This window comes from Bufo gargarizans, chromosome 6 (genome assembly GCF_014858855.1).
Source record: "Bufo gargarizans isolate SCDJY-AF-19 chromosome 6, ASM1485885v1, whole genome shotgun sequence".
NCBI classification, from domain to species: Eukaryota; Metazoa; Chordata; class Amphibia; order Anura; family Bufonidae; genus Bufo; species Bufo gargarizans.
Genome location: NC_058085.1, coordinates 303,365,701 through 303,379,637, shown reverse-complemented (window position 1 = coordinate 303,379,637; position 13,937 = coordinate 303,365,701). Strand labels below are relative to the sequence as shown.

Genomic DNA, 13,937 nt, shown 5'->3' with positions numbered 1-13,937 from the left:
CTTATTTCGGTGGACAAAAATTCTTGAATTCAGCATTAGGCGCTTCACTTATATGCAGTAAAATCGTTTTTTTTACTTATTTCTGTGGACCAAAAAAATCTTGTATTCTGCTTTAAGCGCTACATATGCGTTAAAATCTTTTTTGATTTTTTTTAATGGAAATACAAATTTCCACCTCCTCCATTAACCTCCTTATCTCTTCATTAGCATCAGGCACACTAACTTTACCCCCCTCCCCCCCTCCAGCTATATATATAAGTGGTGCAAGCACCACCTAGGGGCGAATAAAGGTAAATTACACTGCCAGCCTGTTAAAGGGAATTACAGCATAATACCACAATACATTTGATATGACATTCAGTAAGGGTCCATTCACACGTCCGTAACTGTTTTGCGGATCCGCAAATTGCGGGTCCGCAAAACACGGACACTGGCAATGTGCATTCCACAATTTGCAGACCACATATCGCCGGCACTATAATAGAAAATGCCTAATCTTGTCCGCAATCGCGGACAAGAATAGGAAATGTTCAATTTTTTTTGCGGAAACTGAAGCACGGATGCGGAAGTGCGGATCCGCAAATGCGGATGTGAACAGCATATTCCGGCCCCATTGAAAATGAATGCGATGCAGACTGATGCGGACCCATTTTGCGGACGTGTGAATGGACCCTAAGACTTTAAAGTGCCCACATTTAGCACATAGTGGGACACTGCATCAAGATGAATCAGGCGTGGATCTGCCAGGATTTCCACACAGCAATGCCTGATGCATCATGCTAGATCATCCATGGTGCCTCACCAACAATTTGACAAAAGAAACCGTCCGTTTTTTTTTTTTTTTTGGGCTACCTGCCTCAGCTACTATTTTAATGCTGTTACCCGCCTGATGCCACACATCTGATGCCAAGTGCTCCTTCTTTCACCCACCATCTTCAGTGGGTACTGGTATTGCCACCCACCTCTACAGTATGTCACCTTTCCACTCTGTGGCCTCCTGATACTGCTGCCACCTCCAGACTCTGTCAATGTGCCACTCTGATGCCTACTCATGCTGGTGCCACCTCCAGACTCTGTCATTGTGCCACTCTGTGGTCTTCACATGCTGCTGTCACCTCCACACTCTGTCATTGTGCCACTCTGTGGCCTACTCATGCTGCTGCCACCTCCAGACTCTGTCATTGTGCCACTCTGTGGTCTTCTGATGCTGCCGCCACCTCTCCAGACCTGCAAAAGGACCTGCAGTGTTGTCACCGCTCTCATCACATGGTGAGCCCGGTGATGTCACCGCAGGTCCTGCTGAATAAAGATAAAAGGACCTTCTATCTTCATTCAGCGGCACCTGCAGTGAAGTCACCGCAGGTTCATTTGCAGGTCCTTAAGAAAAGAGGATACCGGCTGCGCGATCAAGTGGATGAGGTCATTATTATTATTTTTTAACCCCTCAATAGACATTTTATTTAGCATTCTGTTTTAAGAATGCTATTATTTTCTGTTATAACCATGTTATAATGGAAAATAATAAAATCACCCCAACACCGAACCTCAGTGAAAAAGTCCAGGTTCGGGTCTGGGTACCCGAACTCGCAAAGTTCGGTACGAACTCGAACTTTGCAGTTCGGGTTTGCTTAACTTTAGACATATATCTTCTCATACTGTTTCCACCCTCCCCACTTCATGACTGGTCCACTATTTTGGCTTTCGGCTTGGCTGACATAATCATTTATTTGACAGGAAAAATGAGAAGCACAACGGATCCTGTCTGTGTAGCAGCTTTAAGGCCTGTATGGTCCCATCAGAATTGGCTTATGATTTGGTTGCCAAAAACAGGAGTGGGTAGAAAACACAGAAGACATGCAAATATTCTATTTACATTTTATCTCTGTTTTAGATCCACTCATTTTTTATTTTTTTTTGCCTTTAGCAATACTGATGGATTATTGAGCAAATTCTAACTGAGTGAAGGCGTATGCTTCACAGACAGGATCCGTTTTTTCTGGGTAATTATTCTGACGGATCAAAGAAAATTAATCAGTGACGTCAACACAAACTTACTGCTGACATCCTCTCCACTCTGTCTGGGGGCTCTACTTGTATACACGTTTAATAGAACAGGTTCTGTAGACATCTATATGGAATTAGCTGACGAGGGTGTGAAAGGAGTGAGCTTCTTCTTGACGCTAACATCTACCTGTAAGGTTGAGTTGATACTTGAATTATTTGTAAGGAGCGACTCCTGTCATCTGCATGTCATACGGACTCACAGTATTATTTCACTACCAAAACAGACTCCTTATGTATGTTACTACAAGGCACAGTGTTCTACACCACTATAAAGGCTCTCAGCAGCCAGGAAATAGCCGTTTTTTAACATAATTTGCAGCAAATCATGATTATTCATATCGAACAGAATTTTCCCCGAAAAATTCGGCGAACCGGCGAATCGAATGTTTGAAAAATTCGCTCATCTCTAATGTCAGCATCACTGACTTATCATAGCTGCTGGAAAATATGCAGAAGTCATCAGGAAACATGTGATTGATAGCACTTTTTTATTTCATGCAATTTTCCTTTGTTGAATATTTTCTTTTTCTAAATCCTAGAAACTCTCTTTAAGCTTTAGGATCCTCACTAGAAGAGATACAGAAACCTATAAATAAAACTAAAATTATAAATACTATGAAAACCAGGACAAGTAAGAGCACTGGTATGTTCAACGGCAAACAATATTTTCTTCTGGGGATAGGAGGCATGTTTAGTTGTCTTTCTATATCTAGGTCAAACAAACAGGACCAAAAGCTCTAAGAATTTCAAAAGTTACTAATAAAAAAATTTGAGTTGCTGTTTAAATAACAAGAGCACGGCCTTTACTCACCCTATATGCTGTCTATTCTGTATCTCAGGGGGCTTAGAGATGAAAGTTTCCAATATTTGCTAACTCCTTAGCATTTTAAGCATCTTACAGATGCCCTAAAAAAAATGTCTCATACTTCTTAACTAAATGTATCACATGCTTCCAAATGACATACTAATTCAATAATAGCAATTATACAGTACATGAAAATAAATACATATTTGAACCATAAGACTATAATACCTAGCGTATTTTTCGCCCCATAAGACGCACTTTTCCCCCCAAAAATATCGGGGGGAAATGCCCCTGCGTCTTATGGGGCGAATGCTGACAATTTAACATCGCTGGATGCGATGTAGCGTGAGCTGGGGCTGGGGGAGGGACTGGAGGAGGAGCTGGGGGCCGGGAATAGCGGCGGGGCGGTGCAATCAGTGTAGTATAGCACCGCCCCGCCGCTCTGGTATACTAATATTAAATGTCTTAGTCGATTAAAATGTATTATATATGCCCCCTCACTCCTATATTGCTAATCGTACCTTAAATCCTCATCCTAGGTGCTGTAATGCAGGCTGGGCGGGCGGCAGCGTAACTCCTTGATGTCACCTGCCTGCGCCGCCTACTTTATGAATGAAGCAGGCGGCGCAGGCAAGTGACGTCAGCGAGTGACGCGCTGGCCGCCCGGCCTGCATTACAGCACCTAGGATGAGGATTTAAGGTTCGATTAGCAATATAGGAGCGAGGGGGCATATCTAATGCAATTTAATTTAATAAGACTATTAATATTAGTATAGCGGCGGCAGCGGCAGCGGCGGTGGGGGGGGATGGGGGTATGGATATTGGATGATCGAGCTGATGGCACAGTTAAGGGGGGGGGGGTCTGTGGATGGCACTGTTATGGGCTGGGGGGCTGTGGATGGCACTGTTATGGGCTGGGGGGCTGTGGATGGCACTGTTATGGGGTGGGGGGTCTGTGGATGGCACATATGTAACAGTGCCACCCACAGATCCCCCCTGTAACAGTGCCATCCACAGATCCCCCCTGTAACAGTGCTATCCACAGATACCCCCCCCCCCGTAACAGTGCCATCCACAGATCCCCCCCCTGTAACAGTGTGTCAGTCATCCACAGATCCCCCCCATAACAGTGTCAGTCATCCACAGATCCCCCCATAACAGTGTCAGTCATCCACAGATTCCCCCCATAACAGTGTCCGTCATCCACAGATCCCCCCATAACAGTGTTCGTCATCCACAGATCCCCCCATAACAGTGTCCGTCATCCACAGATCCCCCCATAAGTGTCCGTCATCCACAGATCCCCCCATAACAGTGTCAGTCATCCACAGATCCCCCCATAACAGTGTCCGTCATCCACAGATCCCCCCCATAACAGTGTCCATCATCCACAGATCCCCCCCATAACAGTGACCGTCATCCACAGATCCCCCCATAACAGTGTCCGTCATCCACAGATCCCCCCATAACAGTGTCCGTCATCCACAGATCCCCCATAACAGTGTCCTTCACAGATCCCCAGTAATAGTGCCACCCACAGACCACCATTAGTTCCAAACCCACCAAAAGCACACCTTTTGGTTAAAAATAATTTTTTTCTTATTTTCCTCCCCAAAAACCTAGGTGCGTCTTATGGGCCGGTGCGTCCTATAGGGCGAAAAATACGGTAAATCTAAGTCTTTTTATGGATTGGTAGTTGAATGGAAAATTATAAGTAGAGATTTCATATTTTAGAGGTATTCCGTTATTCATTCAGTCATAATACACTGAACAAAAATATAAACACAACACTTTCGGTTTGGCTCCCATTGTGCATGAGCGGAATTCAAAGATCTTAAACATTTTCTACATACACAAAAGACCCATTACTAGTGTTGATCGAGCATGCTCGGCCGAACACCAGTTTGGCTCGAGCATTTCGGACAAATATCGCATGTGCTCAAACCCAATGCTAAAGTCTCCTCTCCGGAACATTTCTTGGTTGCTACGCCGTAGCCATGTTGGTTACTGGCATTACAGTGATTGGCTGGCCGGAACGCGTCATCGGGTGTTATATAGCACCCAATGACGCGTGTTCGGCTCAGTCTTAGTTAGGAAGAGCTGTGCTGAGGAAGGGACAGACAGTGTAGGGAGTGATATATGAAAAGTTTTTCTAATAAAAATATTCCGAGACCAAAAGATCTTTTAAAGACTATTGTGTGTGGCAGCAGCAATATATATTTTTAGCGCAACCTGCGCTAAATTGCTAAAACTTTACATTCGCAAAAGACCTTTTAAGGACTATTGTGTGTTGCAGCAGCAATATCTATTTTTAGTGCATCCTGCGCTAAATAGCGTGCAATAGCTAGGCCGCTGCGGACAGTGACATTAGCTGCGCCACATCTCCTGTGTAAAGTGTGCGCATCCATAAAATATCTGTGACATTCAGTGTACTTTTTCCGTAGACGGTGTCCGCTGCGTACAGTGACATTAGCTGCGCAACATCTCCAGTGTAAAGTGTGCGCATCCCAAAAATATCTGACATCCAGTGTACTTTTTCCATAGACGGTGTCCGCTGCGGTCAGTGACATTAGCTGAGCCACATCTCCTGTGTAAAGTGTGCGCATCCCAAAAATATCTGACATCCAGTGTACTTTTTCCGTAGACGGTGTCCGCTGCGGTCAGTGACATTAGCTGCGCCACATCTCCAGTGTAAAGTGTGCGCTGAAAAAATGTATCTGTGATATACAGTGTACTTTTTCAATAGTCGGTGTCCGCCTCTGACATTACCAATTCCACATCTGCAGTGTAACGTGTGCACTTAAAAAATGTGACATACAGTGTACTTTTTCCATAGACGCTGCGGACAGTGACATTACCGGTGGTAACTCTCTTGTATAACGTTTCCTCATCCAAAAAACCTGTGACATTCCCTGTAATTTTTTATTAGCCGCTGGTGACAGCATTGACATTATCTGTGGGATATCTCCTGTGTGACGTTTCCACATCCCAAATACCTTTTTAAATATGTTTGTGCATACACTTCCAAATTCTACGCTACTGTACATGTGACATACTTTCAAGCATATATAACATTTACTATGAAGAAGGCGAGCAGTAAGTGATGGGGAAGTGGCCGTGATGCTGATGGTGCATGCAGAGGCCGTGGTCCTGGGCGCGTTGAAATTGTGCCTGCTGCCAGAGCACAAGAAAAACAATCACCCACGATACTTAGCTTCATATCCCAGTTTGCAGGGCGGCACAGGACACCACTCTTGAAGTCAGACCAGTGTGAACAGGTGGTCAGTTGGATTGCAGCAGGTAATGCTTCCAGTCAGTTAAGCACCACCCTTTCTTCCACCAAGTCCAGTCTCAGTAGCCAAAAGTCTGCTCAACACAATCCTCACCCTGATCCTCCTTCCTCCCACCATGGAGAGTCTGGGGCAAACAAGTGATCACATACTTGGATATTCTGAGGACCTCTTTTTAGCGCCATTCCTTGATTTGGCTCTGTCGCCAAGCACGTTTGAAGAGGCCTACACTACAGCCTACATTTTGGGTAGGTGACTTTCCCAGTTGGTACTGTGGATGACAATATCATCCAGGTAAGCCGAAGCATACTGACAATGTGGACGAAGCACAATGTCCATTAGTCACTGAAAAGTGGTTGGGGCACCATGCAGACCAAAGGGCAAGACCTTATATTTATACAGCCCCTCAGGTGTGATGAAGGCAGTTTTCTCTTTGGCAGCCTCTGTTAAGGGCACCTGCCAGTACCCTTTCATGAGGTCTAAAACAGAAAAATACCGGGCTTGTCCTAACCTCTCGATGAGCTCATCCACACCTCTCTTGCATCAGAAAGAGGGTCTGGTACCTCTTCTCCTAGAAAACCTAGACGCGGTCTATCTTCGGTACAGGTTTCCCTATCTTTCCACGGTTTGAGCAAATTCACATGGTAAACCTGCTCCAGCTTTCGCTGCCCTGGCTGCTGTACTTCTCTAATTATCTTGAGTACCTCGTAGAGCCCCTGCTACCTAGCCAGGAACTTACTGTTCACGGTCGGCACCAGAACCAAAAACCTGATCACCCGGGTTAAAGATCCAGATCCGAGCATGCCGATTATAGACCCGACTCTGGGTTCGCTGAGCTGCCTCCATATGCTTTTTAACAAGAGGCAACACTGTCTCTATCCGATCTTGCATCTGGGTACTCAATGACACTTTTAAGTGGAGTGGGTTGTTGTTCCCACGCCTCTTTGGCCACGTCCAAGAGACCACGAGGGTATCTGCCCTATATTAGTTTAAAGGGCGAGAATCCAGTAGAGGCCTGGGGTACCTTTTGCATTGCTAACATAAGGTAAAGCATAAGGAGGTCTCAGTCCTTTTTCAACATATTTTTTGATGTTTGGTTAAACGGTTCTACTAGACCGTCCGTTTGCAGATGGTAAATGGACGTCCGTAGTTGTTTTATGTGCAGCAACTTACAGAGTTCCCTCATCACCTTGGACATAAAAGGGGCCCCTTGGTCAGTCAGAACCTCTTAAGGTAGTCCTACTTGGGAAAACATCTCCATTAACTCCTTAGCTATAAGTTTGGCCTAGGTATGACGCAGTGGCACCGCCTCCGGGTACCGAGTGGCATAGTCTAGAATGACTAAGATGGGTTTATGCTCTCTGGCGGACTTTGGTACTGGGCCTATGAGGTCCATAGCTATTCTGTAAAACTGTACTTCGATAATCGGGAGAAGTACTAAGGGACTATGGAAATGTGGCTGGGGGCTAGTTATCTGGCAGGTCGGGCAAGACTTGCAAAACTTCTTTGAATATGCTATGCCAGTAAAACCACTGTAGAATACGATCCTGAGTTTTCTGCAGCCCCAGGTAACCCTGAGAATGTGTTGGTGGGCCAGATCTAACAAAAGCTTGCGATAAGCCTTGGGGAACACCAACTGTTCAATAGGCTCATCCTGTAGTTGTTTTACCGGATACAACTAGTGTTGGTCGAACATGCTCGGAAGAACACTAGTTCGGTTTGAGCATCACGATGCTCGGCACATCACGGTGTTCGGCCAAATACAGCGTGTGCTTGAGCTCGATGCTCGAGTCTCCTCCCCGCTACACAGCCAATAAATGTGCAGGTAAGTACTGCCATTCACTGCAATTCCGTAACCACGTTGGCTGCTGGCATTACAGTGATTGGCTGGCCGGAACGTGTCATTTGGTGCTATATAGCTTCTGATGACACATGTTCGGCTTAGTATTAGTAATATTTTAGTTTTTATACTTGTTATAGACCCCAAAGTCCTTTTAAGGACTATTGTGTGTGGCAGCAATATATATTTTTAGTGCAACCTTCACTAAATTGCTAAAACTTGATTAAAGACCCAAAAGTCCTTCTAAGGACTATAGTTGTATCTGGCAGCAATATATATTTTTTTGCGCAACCTGCACCAAATAGCTTGCAATTGTTTGGCCGCTACAGTGACATTATATGCAACAGTGTAATTTTTCCGTAGACTGTGCCTGCTGCGGACAGCACCATTATCTGCGCTGCATCTCCTGTGTAATGTGTGCGCAGCCTAAAAATATCTGTGACATCCAGTGTAATTTTTCTGTAAACGGTGTCCACTGCGGACAGTTATATTACCTGAGCTACATCTGCTGTATAACGTTTGCCCATCCGAAATATTAGTGACATTCATTCAGTGTAATTTTTTTATTAGCCGCTGGTGACAGCAACATTACTTGCATTATACCTCCTGTACAACATTTGTGCATCCTAAATATCAGTGACATTATTTCAGTGTAATTTTTTATTAGGTGGTGGTGATAGTGACATTAATTGCGCTATACCTCCTTTTTAACGTGTGAGTATCCTAAATATCAGTGAGATTAATTCAGTGTAATTTTATATTAGTTGGTGGTGACAGCGACATTACTTGCACCATACCTCCTGTACAATGTTTGTGCAACCTAAATGTCAGTGACATTAATTGAGTATAATTTTTTATTAGGCGGTGGTGAAAGCGACATTACATGCGCTATACCTCCTGTTTAATGTGTGCGCATCCTATATATCAGTGACATTCATTCAGTGTAATTTTTTTTATTGGGCGGTGGTGACAGCGACAGTACTTGCGCTATGCCTAAAATTATCTGACCTTCTGTGTACTTTATATGAGCATACACTTACAAAACCTGCAATACTGTATGTGTGACATACTTGCAAGCATATGTACCATTCAATATGCGCAAGGCGAGCAGTAAGGGACGGGGAAGTGTCCATGCTGCTGATGGTGCACGCAGAGGCCGTGGCCCTGGGCACGGTGAAACTATGCCTTCTGCCAGAGCACAAGAAACATAGTGTTGATCGCAAAAAAAATTATCGCAAATTTGTATCGCAAATATATTACATTGACGATTTTCGCAATCAAGAATGATGACTGTAGATCACAAATTCAAGAATTTTAGAATTTATGGCAAATATTCAGCCACAAATTTGTGAAATATCATGAATTTGAATATTGCCTATGCCGCTCATCACTAAAGAAACACACTCATCCACGAAACCTAGCTTCATGTCCCAGTTTGCAGGGCGGCGCAGGACACTACTCTTAAAGTCAGACCAGTGCGACCAGGTGGTCGGTTGGATTGCAGCAGATAATGCTTCCAGTCGGTTAACCACCACCCTGTCTTCCGCAAAGTCCAGTCTCAGTAGCCAATAATCTGGTAAACAGAATCCTCACCCTACTACTCCTCCTTCCCACTATGGAAAACTCACATTGATCTCACACTCGGATACTCCGAGGAGTTTTTTTTATCGCCATTCCTTAATTTGGCCCTCTCGCCAAGCCTGCTAGAAGAGGGACATGAGGAGATCTTGTGCCCTGATTCGCAAACTCTGGAGCATCCACAATCAGAAGAATATTACTGTGGGGAACTGCAATTAGTGTTTCACGAGGTGTATATTGATTATGAAACACAGTTGTCAATAAGTTAACCGCAATTTGTGTCTCAAGAGGTTCATGATGAGGATGAGACACAGTTGTCAATAACTGAGGTTGTTGTTAGGTCAACAAGTCAGGAGGATGACCAGATTGAGGAAGTGGAAGAGGAGTTGCTGGACAATGAAGTCACTGACCCAACCTGGGAAGGTGGCAAGCCGAGCGAGGACCGCAGTACAAAGGGAGAGGGATCCGCAGCACCGCAACAGGCTGGAAGAGGCAGTGGGGTGGCAAAAGGGAGAAGGCGAGCCACACCAAACAGTCCCGAAACTGTCCCCAGAGCACCCCTTTGTGGCAATCTCTATTGCCAGTGGTAGGTGTTCCGCAGTCTGGCTCTTTTTTTAGGAAAGTGCGGACGATAAAAGAATTGTCATTTCCAACCTGTGCCGCACTAAAATGAGCAGGGGCGTGAATGCTAGAAATCTTACCACCACCAGCATGATCCACCACATGGCATCAAAGCACCCTAATAGGTGTGCCGAATACCTGGGTCCACAACCAGTGTCTGCGGGGTCACACAACTACCTCCTCTTCCCCCATTTTACGTGCTGCCCAACCCCTTGTCCAAGACACCATGCACCTTGACCTTCACAAGCACCATCAGCTAGCACATCCACTTCTGTGTCCCAACGCAGCGTACTGATGTCTATACCCCAGGCCTTTGAACGAAAGCACAAATACCCAGCCACCCAACCACAGACCATAGCTCTAAATGCGGACCTTTCCAAATTGCTGGCCCTGGAAATATTGCCATTTAGGCTTGTGGACACTGAGGCCTTCCGCTGCCTGATGGCGGCGGTGGTCCCACGGTACTCTGTCCCCAGCTGCCAATATTTTTCACAGTGTGCAGTCCCAGCCTTACACCAGCATGTGTCCCGTAACATCACCCGTGCCCTGACCAATATAGTTATTGGGAAAGTCCACTTAACGACTGACACATGGACAAGTGCTTTTGGCTCATGCCATGCCCGCAACCTTCACCAATTGTAGGGACTCGCTCTGGTAGACAGGATTAGCAGACGCAGTATACAGGCAGCAACAAGTTCTTTGGATCAAACAGTTAAGTGCTTTATTCACACTTTAGGCAAGTGACAAAACAAGCAGTCATATTTTATCAAAAAGTCACTTTGCGGTGTTGGTGGTAATTCACACAATGCGGCAATTCTGCCTCAAAGAGTCCTTGCTGATAGCAGCACCAACCTCTTTTCACGCAAAACAGGTAGCAAGCCAGACACAAGGCTTCCAGATCCCAACACAGAGACATTGCTTCTGAGCCCAGCTGCATATTTAAGCCAGGTGCTGCCAAAACCCGGACCGGCATTTAAAATCCGATCCGGTATTTGACTTCACCTGGCTATAAATCAGCCCAGCAGCGCATGCTGGGAGGAAAATACCTGTTTTTCCAGACCAAACCTCTCACTGTGTCACAATATATATATTTGACCAAATTGAATTCATATTTTAAGAAGTCCACTCATCATTGGGGCAATCCTGGAAATCCTTTTTTGAATTAAACTGCAAAACCTCCAGCTACTCTAGCACCCAGCTGTCACCTGCGTATACAATTCAAAGAATGTGGGCACATCCAGAAATAGAAAAAGAGTGCCGGCTCACGGTATGCAATATACAATATAGCAAAAAAGAAGAAAAAGAATACCGAAACAGGAACCACACATCTAAAATATAACAAATTTATTCAAGGAGACAGACACAACACAGAATAAGTTAAAATCGTTGTATACAACAAATCAAGGCCATGTGAACCATGCATCAGCACATGCCACCCTGACTCACCACAGACTCATAGACAAACCCTCACATCAATAAGCATATGACATTATAAAGTGCATGTAATCCATCAACAATGAATGAAGGCTCAAATACTTAACATAAAAGTAGCATGATGGGGGGCATGCGTGGCGGTCAGGAAAAAAGCTGACCGCCACGCATGCCCCCCATCATGCTACTTTTATGTTAAGTATTTGAGCCTTCATTCATTGTTGATGGATTACATGCACTTTATAATGTCATATGCTTATTGATGTGGGGGTTTGTCTATGAGTCTGTGGTGAGTCAAGGTGGCATGTGCTGATGCATGGTTCACATGGCCTTGATTTGTTGTATACAAAGATTTTAACTTATTTTGTGTTGTGTCTGTTTCCTTGAATAAATTTGTTATATTTTAGATGTGCGGTTCCTGTTTCAGTATTCTTTTTCTTCTTTTTTGCTATACCAGCTATCACCTGCTATTACTATGGCCGAGAAAAAAGATTCAGTGATGTTCTAAAATATAGATTTATTAAGATAAATGATAGAAAGATTAGATAGATAGAAAGACTGACAGACAAATAGATAGATATATAGATAGATAGATAGATATATAGATAGATAGATAGATAGATAGATAGATAGATAGATAGATAGGCAGAGTATTATGTTTGATTTGTAAAATAGATTCTAATTAAAAGAGGGCAACAGTGGAACAATTGTATTTTTATTTCTTTTTTTATGTGCTAGTTGTTTCAAGGTGTTTGGTACGCTAGCTAGATGCATGTACAAGTGTACTGACTTGGCCAGGGTTGGTGTAGGGGTTGTGGATACTGTAGCAGGAACGGTGTGGCAGATGAAGAAATCCCTGGGAAATATTCTAGTTCAATGCCTGCTTGGTTTGGTTGGCAAACCCAATAGGGAAATTAAGTAAACAGGAAGTAAGGCATGTAGACATCCTGGTAATAAGCAGTGTTGCTGAAAACAGAAAAAAAAAAACAAAGATGAAAAACAGGTCTATCTCTCTCGTTGGTTCACCCAAAATGAACCATCAAAAATTTGGCTTGGTGTGGATCTTATCTTTTTTTTCTAAAATTGTAGCCCAAATCGCAAGTCGGTAGAACTAGTTTGCGCATGCTTGGTTTGTACAAATGCTCTTTAGCAATAATCTGTCATTATAAAGGTGCTGCAGCAAAAACTTTTTGGTAATAGGTTTGATGCAGTCACCTAAACCATCATTTGCTGGCAGCAGATTGTGACGTCTAAACAGCACTCTGCTGCTGGCAATCATTCTGTATTAGGACTAGCGATGGCATTAGCGATCACTCCTCCCCATATTGTGGAGGAGATGGCTACATGTAAATGCAGCTGTCTCCTTCACTAATGAGCAGGTGATTGACAGGGAGGAATCTTACCAGCAATTATCTGCTCCATTGGGCCATGTAAAGGGGATTCAAGACATTACCAAAACACATACTCCAATGTTATGTTGTAATGACATAGTATGGCAATTTTCCTATTTACATACCTAAGCATACCTATGCTCGGCTGTCTGAAAGACTAGTGTTTTCTGCATCTAATCGGCAATAACTTACTCTACAAACCAATAAGTGTAAATCCCTTTACATTTCTCTATCCATTGACTGCACTAATGTAAGTGAACATATGGAAACCCTTTCACCCCTTTCCGCATACTCACGCTCATACGCAGTATATCATCTGCAAAGCGTTTTTTGTACTAAATGCACCAATAAATCCGAAATCATTTGAAAGCCTTTCTCTTGCGATTGCTCACAGTATGCAGCAATGTTGTCATTAGATATGGTTTACAACACATGATAAAATATGGCTTGTAGTGCAATTTATGTGGTGGAAAAGATAGCTGCTTTTTCTGTTTAATGATTTCAGTCAATATCATAAAAAGATAAACTGCAGATGACCAGTAAGTACCACTGCTCAGCCTGCTGTCACAGTCATAAACTACATATATTTCTTATTATTGGTACATACAAGAGAAAAGAAAAAAAAGATTTCAATATGGGATTTATTTCACTGCCCAGCCCGATTACACTATTGTATGATGAAAACAACTTTAGAAAATGCGTTTTTCCAATTTCTGCCCATTTTCTACTCCACAAGATGGAAGCAATGGATTTAATTTAAATGCCAAATTTCTCTTAACAATAAATAAAATAATACATGTATAGATAAAAAGTAAACTGAGAAAAAAATTCACCTGTAGGTCTACACATAGAGAATGTCAATAGCAGCAACTATGTTATAGCTTTAAAACAGCAGCACTGTAGTTCTGTATTCCTCG

General features: G+C 43.6%; 1 protein-coding gene across 1 annotated transcript in view; it reads right to left on the bottom strand.

Annotated features, from left to right (window-relative positions):
- PCDH15 (protocadherin related 15) overlaps positions 1–13,937 on the bottom strand; it is a 1,384,495-nt gene that overhangs the window by 606,903 nt on the left and 763,655 nt on the right. The window lies entirely within an intron of this gene.